Source organism: Monodon monoceros, unplaced genomic scaffold, assembly GCF_005190385.1.
Source record: "Monodon monoceros isolate NGI ecotype Baffin Bay Population unplaced genomic scaffold, NGI_Narwhal_1 Super_Scaffold_5, whole genome shotgun sequence".
Taxonomy (NCBI): Eukaryota; Metazoa; Chordata; class Mammalia; order Artiodactyla; family Monodontidae; genus Monodon; species Monodon monoceros.
The window spans coordinates 33147483-33171517 of record NW_021703782.1 but is presented as its reverse complement, the minus strand read 5'-3'; the positions used below and the strand labels follow the sequence as shown (position 1 = coordinate 33171517).

At 39.9% G+C, this 24035-nt stretch overlaps 1 protein-coding gene across 3 annotated transcripts in view; it reads left to right on the top strand.

Moving 5' to 3' along the window:
• The first annotated feature begins 2123 nt into the window (after positions 1-2123).
• The window catches only part of UBAP1 (ubiquitin associated protein 1), a 70853-nt gene continuing 48941 nt past the window's right edge, over positions 2124-24035 (top strand). For 2 of the 3 annotated variants that reach the window (XR_003790778.1, XM_029202724.1), the window contains exon 1: positions 2124-2320. The gene's annotated coding sequence lies outside the window, so the exon portion shown is untranslated. Of the gene's footprint in view, positions 2321-2411; positions 2847-24035 lie in introns of those variants that run through there. The other variant, XM_029202725.1, reaches the window with a different exon arrangement.

The window sequence follows — 24035 nt, the reverse complement described above, 5'->3', positions numbered from 1 at the left end:
AGTTGTGGCTCATGGGCTCTAGAGAGCAGGCTCAGTAGTTGCGGCGCACAGGCTTAGTTGCTCCGGGGCACGTGGGATCTTCCTGGACCAGGGCTCAAATCCGTGTCCCCTGCATTGGCAGGCAGATTCTTAACCACTGCACCACCAGGGAAGCCCGGCAGGCAGATTTGTAACCACTGTGCCAACAGGGAAGTCCCTTAATATGTACTTTTATTTATTTATTTATTTTGGCTGCGCTGGGTCTTCGTTGCAGCACGTGGGATCTTCCTTGTGGCATGTGGGATTTTTGTTTGTTTGTTTGTTTTGCGGTACGCGGGCCTCTCACTGTTGTGGCGTCTCCCGTTTTGCAGAGCACAGGCTCCGGACGCGCAGGCTCAGTGGCCATGGCTCACGGGCCCAGCCGCTCCGCGGCATGTGAGATCCTCCCGGACTGGGGCACGAACCCGCGTCCCTGCATCGGCAGGCGGACTCTCAACCACTGCACCACCAGGGAAGCCCGGAATTTTTTTTTTAGTTGCGGCATGTGGGCTCATAGTTGCGGCATGCAAACTCTTAGTTGCAGCATGCATGTGGGATCTAGTTCCCCGACCAGGGATTGAACCCTGGACACCTGCACAGGGAGCACAGAGTGTTACCCACTGGATCACCAGGGAAGTCCCTTTCTGTTCATTTTAACTGCCCCCTTCTGGAATGCCCACTTTCTCTCATTGTGGATTAAAACTGCTGCACTCTTCAAAATACAATTAATCTTCTCTGGAGTTCTGGAGAGAAAACAGGGCTAGAGAATTAGACACCAGAGTGTACACATTCTTTACTACAGTACCAAGAAAGTATAGAGATGTAAATCTCTCCTAATCCTTTAGCCAAAGGTCAATTTTTCCAGAGCAACTGATGTCATCATCACCCTGACTTTTTCTAGAGTTACTGTTTATGCTTCTATTTTTCCCACCAGTTAGGAACTTTTGGGAACAATGACTCATCTCATTCAGTTATGAACCTCAATGCACTTGATTCTAGGAGACATCCAATAAGTACAGAAGGCAGTAAAGGTTTGGGATTGGATTACCTGGTTTAAACCCGTTGAATGTCAGAACTGGAGGGAGATTTAGAGGTCACCTTTCAACCCATTCATTGTGTTGCTGAAATTCGGCCTCTGTTCACTGGTGCCTAATAGAAACATGGAGACAGTTTTGGGTGAAGTAGAAAAGAACAGCTTTATTGCTTTGCCAGGCAAAGGGGGTCACAGTGGGCTAATGCCCTCAAGACTGTGTGTCCCGCCCTGGAGGAGGTAGTGAGGAGTCTTACAGTGTTCAAGGAGCAGGGAGTGGTCAGCTCGTGGACATTCTTCTGATTGGTTGGTGATGAGGTAATCAGGAGTGCATCATCAACCTTCTGGTTTCAACTGGTCTGGGGTCTACATGCTTGTGGGCAGCCTACAGTTAACTTCTTCCACCTGGTGGGGGCAGGGGTTCAGTATCTGCAAAACAGCTCAAAGGACATAGCTCAGAATATTATCTATAGTCCTTCAGGAAGAACTAAAGGTCCTTGACTTTGTTTAATGGCTAAAGTATTATTATTGTGTCTTGCTTGACTGTTTTTCTTTCTTTCTGCATTTTTTTCAGTTCTCTGATTAAATTTATTCTTCGACTAAATTTTTTTTTACAGACAAAAGGCAGGCAGAGGACATGGGTGGGGGTCTGTTCTGGTAAGGCCTCATAGGGTCGTGCTCCCTTACAATTTGTAAATGGGGAAAGTGAGGCCCAGAAAGGGTAGGACTTTGTACCAAGTCAATGACCCAGGACCAGAAGCCAGACATCCTGATTTCCAAGTGGGTCTCCTTGGTAAGCCTTTGTGCTTCCCTTCGAGATTCAAGTCTCTCGGACTCCCACCTGGGCCCCTTCTCCAACCCTTACGCATTACCCTCTCAGTGACCCCCACCTTTCCTCCCTCCCCTTGGGTGTGCCGGGTTCACTGGTTCCAACAGCGACGCTCTGAAACCTAGCAATGTTCAGCCCTTGTGGAGATTAGTCACGTCACCGTTGACTCCTCCCATTGGCTCGAGGGATGGAGCGCGGCGCTATGACGTCACACGCCCAAAGGGGAGGAGCGGTGAGGGGAAGGAGGAGGGAAGTGGGGCTTCAACATGGCGGCTGTGGCAGTGGCGGTGGCTACGGTGACGGCCTGGCCTGGGGCGAGCAGAGTTGGAGGTGGTGGTCTTCGCTCTCCCTAGGGGCCTTCAGGAGCTCAGCGGGGACCGAGCCTGGGAGGCCGGTCGGCGGCAGCACCTTTCGGCTTCTGGGACAGCGGCGCCAGCGTTCAGGTGAGGGGGCCTCCCGCTGGGGGAGGGGGAGAGGGGCGGAGTTGGGGGAGGGAGCAGGTACCGGGAGACGGATGGGGGAGGGATAGGGAGGAAGCTGGAGGCTGAGTGGAATGAGAGGAGCGGCAGCTCTGGGGGTGTGAAGGCGAAGGTGCCAGAGACGGGTGACTTGGGGAGGATTCTGGGAGAAGGGTCGGAGTGAGGAGACCAGAGTTGAAGGGGCGGAGGGCAGATGGGACGCGGGAAAATAAATGAGTTCGGATTAAGGGGATTAATACTCTACTGGAAAATAGGCGCAGTAGACATCTATGTGGCTGGAGCGAAAGCTCGGTGGGAATTAGAGGATGTTGGGGAGAGGGACCCAGGTTTTAGTAAAGGTTAGTGATGGGGACGACTTGAGGGTGAGCTGGGGACGTGAGATACAGATTTAGTTTTCCCTGAGGCGATGAGGTTAGGGGGAAAGGGAGGAGACCAGATCCGGGGCGAGTGATCTTTGGGGATATATTTGGCCTTGCCTGGTCTTCTCCAGGTATGTTAATCTTGCTTCTTTTGTTTGTTTCTCGGGTGGAGACTTATCTGTACAGTCCCCCTGGGCTTCATAAACAGCCCCTAATCTTTCTTGTGGATCATTAATTTATAGTTCATTTATTTGATCTCTATCAGCGATCTCTGACCTTTGTGTTGTCGCCACGTTTTTGTTTCCAGACAGTTTCTTAAAAGTGTGGCTAGGCATAAAAATACATTTTATATTAAACTGAAATAAAATTTTGAGAGTTTTTAGACACCACGGAGTGTTGCAAAACCAGATTTGGTAATTTAGTTATCTATTAAATAGCTTCTGTTCTAACTCACCTTACTAGGGCTTCTTTCTTTCCTCAGTTCTAATTATTAGAATTTGAGAGTTTGGATAGATATGATGGATGTTTCTCTTTAGAATTTTGTCAGATTTGATGATGTGAAAAACGGGGCACTTAGTCTTTAGTGATAGACAGCTCTTTCTAGTTAATGTCCCAAACTAGTTAAACTGAAAGTTTCTGTATTATTTTGTAGCAAAGAATGTAAACTGTCTGAAGTCTAAAAGAATTACATTGTCTGCATTAACCTACTTTTTAAAGTGGGATTTTATAAATTAAATTTTTGTTTCTAATCCATCCTATTCATTCTTTGTTACTTATTTATTCAACGTTTATTGACTGCCAAATGTGTGTTGCATTAATAAGTCATAATTATGGAAATGGGAAAATTAATATTTCTCTAGTGAGAATATCATTGCACAGCCTCATTGGAAGAAAAAGTGTTTTTTGGAAATGAAGACTAAGGAAGTCTTATAAAATTATGTAAATATAAGAACTTACTGAATTTTTCTTTTGTTTAGTATTTGACTCATTATTTCATCATGACATACTTTATGTATATCTGAAAGATTTTATTTTTCTTTTTAATTTTGAAGAAGACAGTAACAGTATCCTAATATAATATTAGGTCTGTGGACAATTCTCATCAGTAGTTTTTAGTTCCCATTTCTCCGGCTGGCAAACATCACTTTATCTTGGGTGACTTTTCTTTGATATCTTGACTGTCGTAAGGTATTTAAAATGAGGATTCCTGAAGTTTAATTCAGTGACTAAAATTCTCTGAATTTTTTCAGCATTATAAATGTATCTTCATTACCTCAGAGTGTAGTTGTCAGTATTATACATTTTTCCTGTTATTTAATTATATTGTTGAATGTTTTGAGGTTTTTTTATATGTAGATTATTTTAAGTGTAAACATTTTCCCCACAGAGCAACCAAAACCAAAACCAGACCATCAGTTTATCATTAACCAGGTAATTTTCTTCAGACAGTCTTTCTCAAGAAATGCAAAAGGTAGCATACAGTACCTTAAATTAGGTATTAAATAAGCTTCTTCTTGGAGTCAAGAAAACCTTAAGTTGAAGCTTAGAAATAACTGGATTTAGTTTCCCACATAGCATGGGAATCCTTGCATCTGTATCACTAAGATAAGTGAAAATCTATCCTCTTTTCCAGAATCTAATTCGTTATAGGAAAGAGCCTTTCAGTCAGAGAAAGATGTAAGCAGGGTGTTGCTCTTCTAACCTGTAGGACACAATTTCTTGTAATATTGGAAAATAATTTGAATGTAAGAATAATATTTTCCTATGAATTGAGAATTATAATTTCAGATTTAAAAATTTTAGGTGAGGGCAGCTAGATTTACAAAGGGATATGTGCTAAAATTGGGTCTATATTAATGAGCTAGGCATTGTTAAACACTTAACATAATCTCACTTAATCCTTACAATTCGTTTAGGTAAGCAGGTCGTGAGAGGCATGCTTTTTAGGTGTTGAGGAAACTGAGAATTAGTAAAGTTGAGTAACGTAACCAAGGTTACTAAATTTGTCCAATTTCAGTGCCTTTACTGCATCTGTTACATCATTTTGCCCCACTTAGATGGTCACAGGGCCATTTAATTCCTATCAAGTAAATTTAAAGTATAAGCATGAGTTTTAAAGTAATACCATTTTAAACTACTTGTTCTCACTGAAATAGTAGTGTAACTGGAATGATAAATAGTTCATTACAATTTTAGTCACTTAATATATCATCAGTATTCTAGGAGGAAGTAAATACCTGAATATTTTGTACTTTACAAAATAAACTGGATAAGCTGGATAAGGGACTAAAAGATTTTATACTTGTATTGCTGAGTCAGGTTGGACCTGCTTCAGCAAGGGCCAAAATTTGTATTTGGCAGTAATCCTCATGTGTTCTCAGAATTTTGGGTTGGTCATTGTCAGTTGCTTAATGCTTACCAAACACTTCCAGTGTTTGAGTCACTGAATTGGCTCATGGTAATTGTGAATCTTGTGGTTTGCTGAGTCAAGAGCCAGCAGTGTGTGTGTTTTGGTTGTTTCATTTCCTCCCCAACACTTAATATTGTCAGAGTTTAAAATTTTTTTCTTATCTCTTGGGTTTGAAATAGGATCTACTGTGTTTTTATTACCATTTCCCAAAGTTGAGCATCCTTTTTGTATGTTCATTGGCCATTTGTGCTTCTGTGATGTGTATATTCAAGTTCTCTGCCTATTTTTGAGTTTTCTCTTTTTCTTATTGATTTTTAAGAGTTCTTTATTTATTTTGTATACTAATTATTTGTTAGTTGATGTTTTGCAAATATCCTCTCCCAATTTGTGACTTGTCTTATCTCTTCATAGTCTTTTGATGAGAAAAGTTCATAATTTTAATGAACTGAACTTTTCAGTCTTTTATGCTTTTTATATCATATTTAGGAAATCCTCTTCTACTAGGCATGCTGTTTTAATAAATACAAGAGTATACGTGTCTGTCACGTGGCATCTAATGTGACATTTAGTACCAATATTTGCTTGATTAGAAAGGCCAACTTCTCAAGAGTTGTGTTTGTATTGTCTTTGGAGTTACAGGGCCAGACTTTTTTTTAAAAATAAGTTTATTTATTTATTTATTTAGTTTTGGCTGCATTGGGTCTTCGTTGCTGTGCATAGTTGCGGTGAGTGGGGACTACTCTTTGTTGTGGGTGCGTGGGCTTCTCATTGTGGTTGCTTCTCTTGTTGCAGAGCACAGGCCTTAGGCTCGTGGACTCAGCAGTTGTGCACGGGCCTAGTTACTCTGCAGCACGTGGGATCTTCCCAGACCAGGGATCGAACCTGTGTCCCCTGAATTGGCAGGCGGATTCTTAACCACTGCGCTGCCAGGGAAGTCCTGGGCCAGAGGGTTTTAAAAGCAGCTTGAGTTGTGCCTTATACACAGGTTACATATATTTCCCCAAACTGGGAAACTAACAGATTTGTGAATGATGTATGCATTTTACAAAATGATAATAATGTGGTATGACGGTGAGAAAGTTTTCTTGTGCGCACAATTCATGAGTCACTCGTTCTGAGCAGTTAGGATTTCTACTAAAATATGTTCAGAAAGATTTTTTGATATCTAGTCCTGTCTAGTGTGGGCTTTATCAAGAATAATTGTGGGGCTTCCCTGGTGGTGCAGTGGTTGGGAGTCTGCCTGCCGATGCAGTGGACACGGGTTTGTGCCCCGGTCCGGGAGGATCCCGCATGCCGCGGAGGGGCTGGGCTCCTGAGCCATGGCTGCTGGGCCTGTGCGTCCGGAGCCTGTGCTCCGCAACGGGAGAGGCCGCAACAGTGAGAGGCCCGTGTACCGCAAAAAAAAAAAAAAAAAAAAAAAAAAAAGAATAATTGTGGTTTGTGAGAGAGCTGACGTGGAAACATTTTGGAAGAGTTTTTTTGTTTTTATTTTCAAGTAATACAATATTATATAATTAGGATAAAATTAGGTGGAATGTAATTACATTAAGTAAAAAGGAGAAATACGTAAATTTTCATGGTTAAACAACAACTTTGGACTTCCCTGGTGGTGCAGTGGTTAAGAATTCGCCTGCCAATGCAGAGGCCACAGGTTCAAGCCCTGGTCTGGGAAGATCCCACAGGCTGCAGAACAGCTAAGCCTGTGAGCCGCAACTACTGAGCCTGTGCTCTAGAGACCGCGAGCCACAACTACTGAAGCCTGCGTGCCTAGAGCCCGTGCTCTGCAACAAGCGAAGCCACTGCGATGAGAAGCCCGTGCACCACAACAAAGAGTAGCCCCCTCTTGCCACAACTAGAGAAAGCCCGCACGCAGGAACGACGACCCAAAGCAGCCAAAAATAAATAAAATAAATAAATTAATTAAAAAAAACCCCAAAACAAAACAACAACAACTTGTTCCTGTGTGTGGGGGGGTGTTTTTTGGGTTTTTTTGCTCGTATGTTATTTAAATTAAATTAGATATTTAAAAGAATGAAATACTCTTCTTAGTATTGGAGAAACTACATCTGTTTAAAGTTATGATGGGGAATTCCCTAGTGGTCCAGTGGTTAGGACTCCGATCTTTCACTGCCAAGGGAGCAGGTTCAATCCCTGGTCAGGGAACTAAGATCCTGCAAACTACATGGTGTGGCCAAAAAAAAAAAAAAATTATGATGAACATTGCAAACTGACTAGAACATATGTGAGGGAGGATATAGTTTTTCTGTTTTGTTTTTTAAACTCCCTGCCCAGTTCTTTGGACTGTGTGGCTCCTATCCACCATTAAACCCTTATCTCTTAGGTTATTTTTATAAAAATCTTGAGCGATTTGATTTACTCTGTCATGTATTAAAGCCTCTGAAAACTTTTTTCTTTTTTTCATGAGAAGACTATGGAGCACTTGAACTTTGGGAACTGTTCTTCTAAGCAGTTGGATGTTCTGTTCCTGGCAAAGATCATGTTGAAATATAAAACATCCACCAGACTTTAATTATACTGTAAATACTGTATAGTGATATACAGTACACCCTTGGTATTTGTGAAAGATATGTCCCTAAAGTTTTGAGAATCCTTGCATAAATACCATACTTTAGAATGTCTCTCATAGCTTATAGAAGAGTATAATGGAAAATTTTTAGTTGCCATCAGATTTGATGGGTAAATAGAAGAGAACAACAAAGTTAGAGATTTTGATGCTAAACTCAGCCTTCAGCTACATTTAACTCCCAATCTTTTGCTGTTTGTCACTGCTGGCTGGCCTATCCCCAGCCTCTTTTTTTTTTTTTTTTGCGGTGGCCTCTCCCGCCGCAAAGCACAGGCTCTGGACGCGCAGGCCCAGCGGCCCATGGGCCCAGCCGCTCTGCGGCATGTGGGATCTTCCCGGACCGGGGCTCGAATCCGTGTCCCCTGCATTGGCAGACAGATTCGTAACCACTGAGCCACCAGGGAAGTCCCTCAATAGTAAAGTTTTGAATTTACTATAACATGAGGTTGATTTGGGACCTTTTTATGAGATGTTTTCTTAATATATTATAAGCTTTTTGATTAATGTCTTTTGCCAGGAGAGATTATATTGTAATGGACAGAACTCTGGACAGTGAGTTGAAAGATCTAAAGTTCTAGTTCTGGCTTCCCATTTAAAACTAACCATCTCTTTCAGACTTGAACTTTTTAGTTTGTAGAATGGGGGTACCTGCTTATATCTCCTAGCATGTGAGGTTCATATAAGATGATGTATGTGATGGTCTTTTCAAAAGTACCTAAGACTTTAACATATAGTTTTGAAAATTATAAAGTTTTTAACATATACTTTGTTAGAAGCATAATACTTTTCCACTGTTAGCTAACATTCTTATTTTTCTAAAGCTAATATACTGCATTTTATCCAGGAATTCTCAGTAACTTTTATTTATTTTTTTATGCTTAATGTTTGTCTTTTTCCATTAGAATTAATTTTGATGAGGGATTTTGTCCTGTTATAGTTGCCACTTAGAGAAGTACCAAGCAATAATTGTAGGTACACCTTAAACAGATGTTGAGTGAATGAGGCATGAAGCCTGAGAAATTGCCTTTTGCTGTGACCAGGCAGGGATAGTTTTTCAAGTGAACAAAATTTGATTGGGAACCAGCAAGGGGGGAACAAAAAAGTAATTATTTAGGGACTTCTCTGCTGGTGCAGTGGTTAAGAATCTGCCTGCAACGCAGGGGACACAAGTTTGAGCCCTGGTCCAGGAAGATCCCACATGCTGTGGAGCAGCGAAGCCCATGTGCCACAGCTACTGAGCCTGCGCTCTAGAGCCCATAAGCCACAACTACTGAGCCTGCGTGCTACAACTACTGAGGCCCGCGCGCCTACAGTCCATGCTCCACAACAAAGACAAGCCACCACAGTGAGAAGCCCGAGCACCACAGTGAGAAGCCCGAGCACCACAAGGAAGAGTAGCCCGCACTCGCCACAACTAGAGAAAGCCCATGCACAGCAACGAAGACCCAACGCAGCCAAAAATAAATAAATTTAAAAAAAGAAAAAAAAAAAGAATTCTCCCTTTCACCCAAAATGTGCACACACACACACACAAAATTTAAAAAAAAAATTATGTAGCTAGTTTTTCAATTGGGGGAAAAGAATAAAAGCCAGATAACATCTCTCTTCACTGTAGAATTCTATTTGCATATTCCTGTGTTTTCTTTCTTTTTTTTTTTTATTATTTTTTGGCTGCGTTGGGTCTTCCTTGCTGCACGTGGGCTTTCTCTAGTTGTAGCGAGCAGGGGCTACTCTTCATTGCAGTTCGCAGGCTTCTCATTGCGGTGGCTTCTCTTGTTGCGGAGCAGGGGCTCTAGGTGTGCGGGCGTCAGTAGTTGCAGCACGCGGGCTCAGTAGTTGTGGCTCGCGGGCTCTAGAGTGCAGGCTCAGTAGTTGTGGTGCACAGGCCTAGTTGCTCTGTGGCATGTGGGATCTTCCCGGACCAGGGATCGAACCCGTGTCCCCTGCATTGGCAGGTGGATTCTTAACCACTTGCTACCCAGGAAGTCCCAACCTTTTTTTAATTTTTATTTTTAATCTTTAACCTTTATAGAGGGTTTCCTATTTGATCTTCAGGGACTCACTTATAAGTCAATGTAAAAAATGAATGGGTTTCTTATTATGGGTGACGGTCTCTTGGTACCAGCTTTCTTTATTCTTTAGAGTACGTACAAGCCATTGAAGTGGGGAACTACTCTTACTAAAATAAGATTTGGTTTAGGAAGGTGAGGAGGTCCCAGTAGACAGTGGTAACTGTTGCTTGTGTTATCTTATTTTGTCCTTATAATAACCCTTTTGATTTACTTCATATTAACATTTCTTATATTATTAATCTTTGCTTTTACTTATAAGAAGAATGTGTTTGTTGAGTTTTGTTATTAGAGATATATTACAACCCGTTTTGATAGATACTTGTACAACAACTAAGATTTGTTGAAAGGTCTGCCATGTGCTTTTTGTTTTCCTTTATTAGAAATCATTTCATAATAAAATATATGAAGTTATAAAATATAGAAGAAAAATTCTTTTGTATATGTATTGTATGTACGTTTAGCTTTAGAAGTAGAGCTCTTAAGACAATTGCCAATAACCTTATTATGTTAATTGCTACATTCGGTAATCTGAAGCAGATCTGTTAGTGGATAATTTTCAAAGGATGAGGAGCCTTTGTTGATTTTGTTTCCGAGACTCTAACCACACAGATATCTTTTCTATAACATTTCCTATCCTAATTTCCCATTTTCTAAAAGGCTTGTCTTTTATGCTTTTTCTTTTTTTGAACCCAGGCCGAATATTGGTCTTTGAACAGGGGGAGTAAATTCTTTCATATTGATTATGTTTATAAATCTATTTAGTTTTATTCTTATTCTACGTTTTCTGTTTACCTTCCCTCTTTCTTGCTTTTTAAAATCTTTTTCTTCCTTTTGATTTTCTATATTTGACTTCTTTGCTTTAGTTATTTGAAAGTTGCTCATCCTATTCCTTTTTTTATGTTGGTTGCTGTTAAAATTTTTATATGTAATTTTAAAATTTATTTATTTATTTGGCTGTTCCGGGTCTTAGTTGCTGCATGCAGAATCTTCGTTGTGGTGTATGGTATCTTTAGTTGTGTCATGCGAACTCTGAGTTGTGGCATGTGGGATCCAGTTCCCTGATCAGGGATCAAACCTGGGTCCCCTGCATTGGGAGCGTGGAGTATCAGCCACTGGACACCAGGGAAGTCCAATGTATGTAATTTTTATACATAAAATCCATATGTCCTGTATATGTAATCTCTACAATAAGACAAGTTTGTTTTACTTCCTCCTCTCTCCCAAATTTCTCCCATTTTCAGGTCATCTCAGATTTTACTTCCAGATCACTTATTTACTTTTATGTCAGGAGTTGCCTTGGACTACGTATATTTTACTGATTTATTTGCCCACTGCTTTTTCTGATGTTTTCCATTTCTCCTACTTTAGATTAATTTTATGCTTTGGTAAACTATATCTCCGAATTCTTTTTTCAGGGAGGAATCAATGAAGAGTGAATTTTCAGTCTTTAGATCTTGAAATGTTTTCATTTTGCTCCCTTATTTGGATACTAGGGCTCTAATTTTACAACTATCCTTAATCAGATTTTTGAAGATAATTGCTCCATAATTTTATAGCCTCTGTTGTTGATAGTGAGTTCTTGAAGCTAGTCTTATTCTCTTTCCTTTGTATATAACCACTTTCTATCTGGAAGCTGTTTGTTGTTCAGACTTTTAAAAATCTGGTGATGATCTAAATTTTTGTGATGTGTCTAGATTTCAGTTTTTACCAGTGCATTTTGCTTGGTACTCACCTCTTCTAGTTTCAAGACTGTGTTATTTATTTATTTAGCTCTTAGAGGTTTTATTTCTCTTTTTCCGTACTCTCAGTTCTCTCCTGAAAGTCCTGTTAGACCAATTTGAGAACTGCTCAAAACTATTGATCCTGAGCTTGAAACACTTTCACCATGGCGTATTTTTTCCACCTTCTAAACTCGTCTGTATTTAGGGCTGGATTTTTAAAAATAGCTTTATTAAGGTATAGTTCATATATCACAAAATTCAGTCATTAAAAATGTACAGTTCAAAAAAAAAAGTGTACAGTTCGGTGTTTTTTTAGTATTCATAGTGTGGTGAAACCGCCACTACAGTCTGTTGAAAATGTTCCAGAGCATTTTCAGTACCCTAAAAAGAAACCTCATGTCCATTAGCATTCACTCCCTATTCCACTCTCCCCACAGCCCCTAGCAACCACTTATTTACTTTCTGTTTCTGGATTTGCCTATTTTAGACATTTCACATAAATGGAAATATGTAGTCTTTTGTGACTTGCTTCTTTCATTTAGCATGTTTTCTGTGTTCAACCATGCCATTTTTTTTCCCATAAGTTTATTTTATTTATTTATTTATTTTTGGCTGCGTTGGGTCTTCGTTGCTGTGCACGGGCTTTCCCTAGTTGCAGCAAGCGGGGGCCACTCTTCATTGTGGTGCGCGGGCTTGCAGTGGCTTCTGTTGTTGAGGAGCATGGGGTCTAGGTGTGTGGGTTTCAGTAGTTGTGGCATGCAGGCTCAGTAGTTGTGGCACATAGGTTTAGTTGCTCTGCGGCATGTGGGATCTTCCCGGACCAAGGCTCGAACCTGTGCCCCCTGCATTGGCAGGCACATTCTTAACTACTGCACCACCAGGGAAGCCCCATGCCATTGTTTTTTATTGCCAAATAATATTCCATTGTATGTATGTATCATGTTTTATTTGTCAGTTGATGGACAGTTGGGTTGTTTCCACTTTGTCTATGTGGATGTATGGTTTCATTTCTCTCAGGGATTAACATCTTAAATTTCAAACAGTCTAGTTTGAACTGATAACCGACTTAACTTCAATATCATACAAAGACTCTGATCCTGTATGGTTCTGTACTACCTCCTTTAAACGTTGTTGTCACAAATTGCAACTTATGTGCAACATGGATGAACCTGGAGGGCATTATGGTAAGTGAAATAAGCCAGGCATAGAAAGACAATAGCATAGATCTTTTTTTTTTGGTTGCGTTGGGTCTTCATTGCTGCGGGTGGGCTTTCTCTAGTTGCAGCGAGTGGTGGCTACTCTTCATTGAGGTGTGCTTGCTTCTCATTGCGGTGGCTTCTCTTGTTGCAAAGCATGGGCTCTAGGCACGTGGGCTTCAGTAGTTGCAGCATGTGGGCTCAGTAGTTGCGGCACGTGGGCTCAGTAGTTGCGGCACGTGGGCTCTAGGGCACGCAGGCTTCAGTAGTTGTGGTGTGTGGGCTCTAGAGCGCAGGCTTAGCAGTTGTGGCGCACGGGCTTAGTTGCTCCGCGGCATGTGGGATCTTCACAGACCAGGGCTCAAACCCGTGTTCTCTGCATAGGTGGATTCTTAAGCACTGTGCCACCAGGGAAGTCCAGTAACATAGATTTATAATAATTTTTGTGCATTAAAAAAAAATCTGTACTAAATAAAAAGGGGAGTTGGAAACCAAAAACAATACTAGCTGTTAGCCCATTTATTCTTTTTTTAAAATAAATTTATTTATTTATTTATTTTTGGCTGCGTTGGGTCTTTGTTGCTGTGTGCAGGCTTTCTCTAGTTGCGGGGAGTGGGGGCTACTTTTCGCTGTGGTGCACGGGCCTCTCATTGCAGTGGCTTCTCTTGTTGTGGAGCACAGGTTCTAGGTGCACAAGCTTCAGTAATTGTGGCACGTGGGCTCAGTAGCTGTGGCCTGCAGGCTCTAGAGTGTGGGCTCAGTAGTTGTGGCTCACGGGCTTAGTTGCTCCACGGCATGTGGGATCTTCCCAGACCAGGGCTCAAACCTGTGTCCCCTGCATTGGCAGGCAGATTCTTAACCACTGTGCCACCAGGGAAGTCCTAGCCCATTTATTCTTAGCAGAGGTCTTTATTTCTTCCTGAGGCTTTGAGTTACTGTGGTATTCTGCTACTTCAGCCTGAAGGACTTTTAACATTTCTTGTAGGCAACAAACTCTCTCAGGTTTATTTATCTGAGAATGTTTCAGTTTCTCCCTCATTAAAAAAAAAAAAATTATCTATTTTTTTTGGGCTGTGTCGGGGTCCTAGTTGCGGCATGTGGGATCTTTCATTGCAGTGTGAGGGCTCTTCGTTGCAATGCGTGGGCTTCTCTCTAGTTCTGGTGTACAGGCTCAGTAGTTGTGGCACGTGGGCTCTCTGGTTGTGGCACGTGGGCTCCAGAGCACATGGACTCTGTAGCTGTGGTGCAGGCTCCAGAGCATGTGGGCTCTGTAGTTGTGGCGTGCAGTCTCCAGAGCGTAGGGCTCTGTAGTTGTGGCATGTGGGCTCTGTAGTTGTGGCATGTGGGCTCTGTAGTTGTGGTGGGCAGGCTTAGTTGCCCTGTGGCATGTGGGATCCTAGTTCCCTGACCAGGGATCGAACCTGTCCCCTTCATTGGAAGGTGGATTCTTAACCACTGGACCACCAGGGGAGTCCCCCTCCCTCATTTTTTGTTTTTTTAATTATTTTATTTTTGGTTGCATTGGGTCTTCCTTGCTGTGCATGGGCTTTCTCTAGCTGTCGCGAGTGAGGGCTACTCTTCTTCATGGTGTGCGGGCTTCTCATTGCGGTGGCTTCTCTTGTTGCAGAGCACGGCCTCTAGGTGTGCAGGCTTCAGTAGTTGTGGCATGAGGGCTCAGAAATTGTGGCTCATGGGCTCTAGAGCACAGGCTCAGTAGTTGTGGCGTACGGGCTTAGTTGCTCCGTAGCATGTGGGATCTTCCTGGACCAGGGCTCAAACCCGTGTCCCCTCCATTGGCAGATGGATTCCTAACCACTGTGCCACCAGGAAAGTCCCTCTCCATCATTTTTGAAGGACAGTTTTTGCCAGATACAGTATTCTTGGTTGACAGGTTTTTTTTCTTTTGGTAATTTAAATATGTCATCCTCCTGTCTTCTGTCCTCCATAGTTTCTGATTAGAAATTGACTGTTAATCTGTTGAGGCTCCCTTGTAAATGATGAGTTGCTTCTCTTGCTTTTAATGATTCATTCTTTTTTTTCAACAGCCTTTGCTTATAATGTGTCTTGGTTTGAATCTCTTTGAGTTTATCCTACTTGGAGTTCATTGAGCTTCTTGGATTTGTAGATTCATGTATTTCATCAAATCTGGGAAGATTTTGGCCATTATTTTTTATTTATTTATTTATTTATATATTTTTATTATTATTTTTTTTGTGGTACATGGGCCTCTCACTGTTGCAGCTTCTCCCATTGTGGAGCACAGGCTCTGGACGCACAGGCTCAGCGGCCATGGCTCACGGGCCTAGCCACTCCGCGGCATGTGGGATCTTGCCATACCGGGGCATGAACCTGTGTCCCCTGCATCGGCAGGCGGACTCTCAACCACTGCGCCACCAGGGAAGCCCTTGGCCGTTATTTTTTAAAATAGTCTTTCTGCCCTTTTCTCTTTTCTGGGACTCCTGTAATGTGGATGTTGATATGCTTAATGGCATTCCACAGGTCTTTTAGGCTCAGTTTGCTTTTCTTGATTCTTTTTTCTTTCTTTGTAGACATTGCTCTATATTCAAGTTTGCTGATTCTTCGTTTTGTCTGCTCAGATCTGCTGTCATACCCATCTAGTGAACTTTTTGTTTCAGTTAGTATATTTTTAGCTCCAGTATTAAAACTACTAAAGTATAGAAAGTTGAACATGAAAGCCTTCTTTTACCTTCTTCCAGAACTAACCATTGTTAACAGTTTGGTATGAATCCTTTCTGATTTTTGTGTACATACAAAAAGCCATGCAAATATATGTGCTTGTTGAGGTTTTTTAAAGCTTTTTATTTTGATACAATTTCACATTTACCAGAAAACTTACAATAATAGTACAGAGTTCCTGTATACCTTTTATTGAGATTACCTACATGTTTCATATTTTTGTTATGTTCTTCACTCATTCTCCTTTCCTATCATCCATCTGTCCTCTATTTGTATTTACGTATACATATTATTTTTTTCATAATTGCTTGAAAGTAAGTTGGGGACTTCCCTGGTGGCGCAGTGGTTGAGAATCCGCCTGCCAATGCAGGGGACATGAGTTCAATCCCTGGTCCGGGGAGAGCCCACATGCTGCAGAGCAACCAAGCCTGTACGTCACAACTGCTAAGCCCACATGCCACAACTACTGAAGCCCATGTGCCTAGAGCCCGTGCTCCACAACAAGAGAAGCCACCACAATGAGAAGCCTGTGCACTGCAATGAAGAGTAGCCCCTGCTTGCTGCAACTAGAGAAAGCCTGTGCACAGCAACGAAGACCTAACACAGCCAAAAATAAATAAGTTGACAAAAAAAAAAAAAAGAAAAAAAGAAAAGTAAGTTGAAGACATGGTACCCTATTACTGCTTTACAGTGCGTGCTTCCTAAAAATAAGAACATTCTCTTACATAGCCACATACTAATGATCAAAATCAGGAAATTAACTGTTATTGAATCACCCATTGTCCAGCAGCATTCTTACAGCAAAAGAACATCCTGGATCATGCATTACATTTAGTGGTTTTGTAGTTTTAATTGCCTTTCATCTGAAACAGTTTCTTAGTCTTTGTCTTATGACTTTGACATATTTGTAGAGTACAGACCATTTATTTTATAGAATGTCTCTCAAGATGGGTTTGTTTGATATTTCTTCGTATTAGATTCAGGTTGTTTGATACTTCCTCATGATAGTTTCACTTTTGGCAGGAATACCACAGAATTGATGTGTTCTCAGTGTATCATATACGGAGGTGTCAGTTTGTTCCATTACTGGTAATGTTAATTTTGATCACTTGGTTAAGGTGGTGTCTGCCAAGATAAAGTACTGTTTTCTCCACCATACTTAATAAAAAATATATTGTGGGGAGATACTCTGAGACTATGTACATATCCCGTTACCCTTGTGGAACTTGAACCCACTTGTTTTAGCATCTACTGATACTGATTCTTCAGATTATTGATATGATGGTTGCCAATTATGAGTTAGGTTTAATTCACAGTTTTAGAAAATTAAAATGTGATTATTCTGCAGCCTCTTTCATTTTACACTATAGCAGTAGCATCTTTTTATTTCTTTATTTTAGAAAGTTCCAAACTTATAAATGTAGATCTAGCCATAACAGCTGTCAATCTGCCTTTCTTCCTCCCTCTCTCCCTCCCTTCCTCTTTTTCTTTCTTTCTTTCTTTTTAATAAATTTCAGGTGTACAACATAGTGATTCACAATTTTTAGAGGTTATACTCCATTTATAGTTATTATAACAATCTTATTTCATATACATGCCCTCTTCCCAGTTATTTTGGAGCAAATCTCAGTCATATCATTCCATCTGTAAATATATTTTTGTGTATCCCTGAAAGATAGGAATTATAAAAAAACTGTAATACCATTGTCCTACCTTAAATTTTAACTTATTTAATATTATCAGATATCCAGTTAGTGTTCATATTTTCCCAATTGTTTTGACTTTTTTCTTCAGTGTGTTCGGATTGGGATCCAAATAAGATCTGTATGTTGTGATTGCTTTATTTATTTAAATAATATTTTTTAAAATTTTAATTTAATTTAATTAATTTATTTGGTTGAGCCAGGTCTTAGTTGTGGCTCGCCGGCTCCTTAGTTGCAGCACGTGGGCTCCTTAGTTTCGGCATGCAAACTCTTAGTTGCGGCATGCATGTGGGATCTAGTTCCTTGACCAGGGATTGAACCTGGGCCCCGTGCATTGGGAGAGCAGAGTCTTAACCACTGTACCACCACAGAAGTCCCTGTGATTGCTTTAGATTTATTGCTTATGCTCTTTTTTAACTTATAGATTCCCTCCTTTCTGTTTTTCTTTTTTTTTTCTTTGAAATTCTGTGTTGAAGGAAACAGTTTTTCCTGAAAAGTGTCTTACAGCTAGGAGTTTGCTGTTTAATTCAATTTACTACTATTTCAATTAGAATTTAGTGTCTATATATAAATATAAGTATACATATATACAAATATATGAGGTTTGTTTCTTATTTTCCTTTTTTTCTCCTTCCTTTGTCAAATTTTGGTATCAGTATTATGCTAATCTCATATGGTAACTTGGAAATTTGGCAACATTAATTCAATAGGTACTTACTGAGCACTATTTACAGACACTATGCTTGGTGAAATGGTGAACAAAACCAAAGTGGTTCTTGTACTCATAGTGCTTAAAGCCTAGTGGGGAAAGCTAGGCAATAAATAAACCCTGTATAAAACTACAAAGTGCAAAGCTGTGTTTGTTTCCATTTTATGTGTTGGAATAATTTAAGTAAAATAGGAATAATTTGTTGCTTAAAGACTTGCTAGAACTTTAAATAAAATCATCTATTCTGATGCTTATATTTACATAAAATTATTTTATTTGCCTGTGAAATTACTTAGCAACCCTTACCTTCTCCCCTCAGATCCTTGATATTCTGTGAAGTTGTGCCATTTTTATATTGTTTCTTCCCTGGTATTGCACAGTGTTCCCCTGGGGGTATGAGTTCTCAAGTTTGGTGAGCAAGGCTCTGTTACTTCTTTGTTTCTATGGGAGAAAAATCATTGAGATTTCACATGACTGAAACAGTCAGAATGATGCAATCCACTGAGTGTGAAGACTCTTGAAAAGACAGAAAAATTACGTTTTTGATTACTTCTTTCAGGTCAGATTAATAGCCTCTGGTATGATAATTAGCTTTTTTGTATTTTAAATTGATCAATTATTTTGTATTGGCTTCTAGTAGAGTGAAATTGTTTTATTAGTGTCAAATAGTAAGCGTTTTCTTCTCCTTCAAAAAACATGGGTGTGGACTGTGTATACCTACTGAGTCATAGATTCAACAAGTAATTACATGTGTTTATGTGCCCTCATAACTAAGAATATGAAGTCTTGTGATATCTTTCTTATATATATTACTATAAAAACGATTGAAGTACTTAGTTATAAAAGAATGTGTCTAGACCCTTAAAGGTTTTGCAAAGATTGTCAGAGGTAATTTACTCCAGACCTCTCTTTTTACTGAAGAAGCCGTGACTTTTTTTTTTTCTTCTTCTTCTTTCTTTGAAAGGTTTTGACTGGCTCTAAGCCATACCAAATTGATGAAAGAAGTGAGACTAGAACCTAAGTTTTTAACTGTCCAGAGTGCTCTTTTCTCGCTTGTATTCTGCCATAAGTTGTGATGTGGTTTTTGAAAGAGTTGGGGAGGAGATGATATTTTTGGTTCAGCAATTTCTTGAAATTATTTTTTCCCAGTTAATGTTTATTAATAGTTTAAAAAATTAAGTTGGATAGGTTTATGGCTTTATTTCCTCTTGGGATGTTGTGCTCTTACTTGCTGAACTCTAAATTACATTAAAGGGAGTGTTAAGTGAATTTTAATGAATTGGTTAAGATATTGACTTGAAATTTTTAATTGGCTAATGCTTTATGTCATGACTCCCAATTCTAGCTTTTAGCTAGTCAGTACTTTCCTGTTCTTACCTTATGTTAGCCTCACAGGCCTTACCATTTCATACTATTTATTGGTAACTACAGGAAATCATTGTTTAACTTTTTTAAGGGCATTGTTTTGTCTAGTTTCATTCCCAAGTTACGTATTAGTTAGCGATATAAAATTATATTTTCAGAAAGTTTGAGAGGGCAAGAAGATATGAAAAGGCCACCTCTGCTAAAGATTAGACACTGTGCTTGGAGGAGGAGGATTAAGAGGAGCCCAGAGTCCAGGAAAATCCTTGTTTGGATTTTTCTTGACCCATTTTGGAATTAACTAGAGTTCTTAACTGCAGTTCTGATAAAATCATATTGGGTCAGTAACTTGCCTTGACACTATTATATTATCTTTTTTATGTACTACTTGTTGCTTTTTAAATTTTAGTGAGGTGATATTTAACTATAACCAGTTTTTATTAAACTGTGAAATGAACTTTGCATTCAGTCACTATTTGCTTGTTTTAAAGCCTTTAGTATACTATATGGTTAGTAGCTTTGGTAAAAACCTCATTTGCAAGAGAAATTAGTGAGAAACCTTGTACAGTATCAGAATTTGACTTTAAAAATAACCTTTTGTTTTCAAAGTTTTTCATGAGGCAAGCATTTTGTTGGATTTTCAGTCTCAGAAAGTTGTTTTTGCCCACTAGCTTTCTGTATAGAGTGAAATAGTTTTTATATACTTGGGCAGTTGTGCACTGTTACTGTACTTTTGTTTGTTTGGAATTTATTTTGGTATGGAAGTGTGAGGTGAGCATCCAACTTTACTTTTTTCTAGGTGGCTACTCAGCTGTCTCATCACTTCACAGATTTTAAATGGCACTTTATTTATTTAAAAAAAATATTTATTTGGTTGCTCCAGGTCTTACTTGCGGCACGCAGGATCTAGTTCCCTGACCGGGGATCGAGCCTGGGCCCCCTGCACTGGGAGCGTGGAGCCTTAACTGCTGGACCACCAGGGAAGTCCCTTAAATGGCACTTTAAATGTCTACATTTAGGGTATTTTTAGGGATTTCTACTCTGTTCCATTGATCTGTTTATGTGCCAGTACAGCACAGCTTTAAGTGTTGTATTTTGTAATGAGTATTTTAATATCTGATAGGCTATTCTCCCTTTATTATTTTCTTTGGAATTTTCTTGGGTACTGTTAATTGTTATTTCCATATGACCTTTAGAGTCAGCTTGTCTAGTTAAAAAAATGAAAACAGAAGACTCCAGTTTTCATTTGCATCATGCCAAATTAATATAGCAACTTAGGAAGAATTGATCTTAATGATGTTGTGTGTCCTAGCCAAGATTATTATATATTTTTCTGCAATTGTATAAGTCTTCTTTTGTGTCTTAGTAGCTTTAGTTTTCTTCCATTACATCTTAGTTTATTCCTACTTCTTATCTCCTGTGGTATATCATGCTTCCTTTATACTTCTTATCTGGTCATTGTATATATGAAGGGTATTTGTTTCAGAATATTCATTTGTAATTAAACACCTTTTTGTATTATATTTGTAATAGTTTTTCAGTTTTTGGTCTTCCTTGGGAAAGTCTATCTTCTGACTTTTTATACTTTTTACTTCTTTCATCTGATGTTAAATAAAGCAATTGTGATAATGGACATCTTTGTCTTGTTCCTGTGCTTAGTGGAATCTTTGTATAGTTTCCCCATTAGTCAGCATTCTCTGGCTTTGGTATTGAGAGGGATGATTTTTGTTATTGTTTTAACCTTATGTTAAGGACATGGCTATATGATTTTTCTTCTTAGATCTATTAATATATGGTGAATTATATCAACAGATTCCTAATGTTGAACTATCCTGTATTCATGGAATAAATCCCACTTGGACATGATGTATTCCTATAATGTACTACTAAATTTGTGTTTTTTATTTTGAGGATTTTTTAATCTGTATTTATACATGAGATTTTTCTGTAGTTTTTTTCTTTTATGGCATCATATTCTTACTTAAAAAAAATTAGAAACCTTCCTTCTTTTCTTATGTTTTAGAACCATGAAAATCTCATTGGACTAAGGTTTCTTTTGGGTGGCGAGAGCTCTTTGATAATTTTTTTCTCTTTCCTCTTTGGTTATAGGTCTGGTTAACATTTCTGCCTCTTCTATGGTCAGTTTTGATAGTTAATATTTTTCTAGAAGATAATCCATTTTATCCAGGTTCTCAAATGTATTTGACAGAAGGGGAACAAAGCAATGACTTGGGATTATTTTAATTTCCTCTATTATTTTGTATACATATCCACCCCCCCGCCCCCTTTTAAAATTAAGTTAGCTGGATGGTTATAATTTTCCAAAGAACCAGCTCTTGGGTTTATTTATTAGTTGATCTGTTTTTCTGATTTTTTTTTTTTTGCGGTACGTGGGCCTCTCACTGTTGTGGCCTCTCCCGTTGAGGAGCACAGGCTCCGGATGCGCAGGCTCAGCGGCCATGGCTCACGGGCCCAGCCGCTCCGTGGCATGTGGGATCCTCCCAGACCGGGGCATGAACCCATGTCCCCTGCATCGGCAGGCGGACTCAACCACTGCGCAACCAGGGAAGCCCCATAAATTTTATTTATTTTTGGCTGCATTGGGTCTTCGTTGCTGCGCGTGGGCTTTCTCTAGTTGCGGCGAGCGGGCTTCTCATTGCAGTGACTTCTCTTGTCGCAAAGCACGGGCTCAAGGAGCGCAGGCTTCAGTAGTTGTGGCACATGGGCTCAGTAGTTGTGGCTTGCGGGCTTATTTGCTCTGTGGAATGAGGGATCTTCCGAGACCAGGGATCGAACCCGTGTCCCCTGCATTGGCAGGCAGATTCTTAACCACTGTACCACCAGGGATGTCCCTAAAGACATCTTTAAGACGTTACTGTGTAAATGATATCACTTAACCTGAATACTGAATATTTAATTTGGAAACATGAATATCTTTCCTTCATTTTATTATACCATTATAGATTTATGGTATGTTTAGAGTTGGCTGATTATTCAGTCTACTACCCTTATCTTACCCATGAAGAAACTGAGGCTCCAAAATGTCTCTTGAGACCTGAGAGAGAAGAAAGCTTTTTGTCAATGAGTATAGTATAGTCTAGTATTGACATTTTCATGGCATTTACATGTGTGATTTTTTTTTTTCTTTTTTCTTTTGGCTGTGCCACATGGCTTTGACATTTTAATGGCATCTACGTGTGTGATTTTGTTTTTCTTTTTCTTTGGCCATGCCACAGGGCTTGTGGGGTCTTGGCTCCCCGACCAGGGATTGAACCCACGCCCTTGGCAGTGAAAGCTTGGAGTCCCAACCACTGAGTCCCAACCACTGGACTATGCCAGGGAATTCCCTACACGTGTGATTTTTGTCATATATATGTTGTATGGGTGTTAACTTGGTTTTCAGACTTGAAATTTGATGATTTCCAAAGCCATCTTTCTCTGTAAATTGGAGAATTTCCAGGATTAATTTGCATCTTGGGAAATTCCTGATTACAGCTCACATTGTGTGTGATTGGGATAGCTTACTGAGTTGTTAAATTGCTGTTTTGTATTGGGAAGATGTTTGTAGTGTGTAATTTAATGATGATACGAGAAAGGGAAGAAAGAAAATTAGAACATTAATATTAAATTGCCCTTGGGCTTTCTCTTCCCCTTACGAAGCTGCCTGGGCCTTGCTTATATGTTTTCATTCTCCTGGTCTCCTACCCTTACTTCCTTTCCCCTACCCTCCTCACCTTTCCCTTTTTTCATTCCTTACTCTATCTCTTCTGCCTCTTGCATTCTAACTCCTTCTCTCCCTGCAGTTCTATTCTTGTTACCTATTTCCCCATCTCTCTTTGTTCTGAGATGTCTTTAATCAGTGATTCAAAATTTTTAGTTTTCTTCCTGTAGCATATGAACTAAAGTGGCACCGAACCAGCAAAATAAAACATTGCTTTTAATTCTTGGTTGCTTCAGGGAGTTCTACACTTTATTAGTGTAAAGTTTATGAATGAAAAATGTGTGTACGGGGCTTCCCTGGTGGCGCAGTGGTTGAGAGTCCGCCTGCCGATGCAGGGGACACGGGTTCGTGCCCCGGTCCGGGAAGATCCCACATGCCGCGGAGCGGTTGGGCCTGTGAGCCATGGCTGCTGAGCCTGCACATCCGGAGCCTGTGCTACGCAACGGGAGAGGCCACAACAGTGAGAGGCCTGCATACCGAAAAAAAAAAAAAAAAAAAAAAGTGTGTTATTGTTAGTAGAAGCATTTATATTTAATAGAAGCATTTATATTTATTTTAGCGGAAATTTATGATGCTTAAGATTTTTTTTCTCACGTGAGCATTTGTAATTTTACATTTGGGGCAAATACATTTTTTTCAGTCTTGTTTTGTGTACATTTGTTACTTAGGAAAAGCAACTTGTAAAAACATTTTAAAACTTATACTTATTTCCCATCACTTATATGCTTTTAATGAACACTCTTTGTGCCATCACAACCTATTTTCTGAATTTTCCATAATTTAATCATTTTCATGATTGAACATTTAGATTATAGGAAAGTATTATAAAATAAGTATTTACAATTAAATAAAATATAGGAAGTTTATGTGGAAGCTCATACACACACATCACACACACACACACCCCCCACACTTAATTTTGCTCAGATGTTCCAAGAAAAAAAAGTTGACCCTAAGTAGCTATTAAAATGCTTTTTTTTTTTTGGTACGCGGGTCCCCCACTGTTGTGGCCTCACCTGTTACGGAGCACAGCCTCCAGACGCGCAGGCTCAGTGGCCATGGCTCACGGGCCCAGCCGCTCCGCGGCATGTGGGATCTTCCCGGACCGGGGCACAAACCCGTGTCCCCTGCATCGGCAGGCGGAC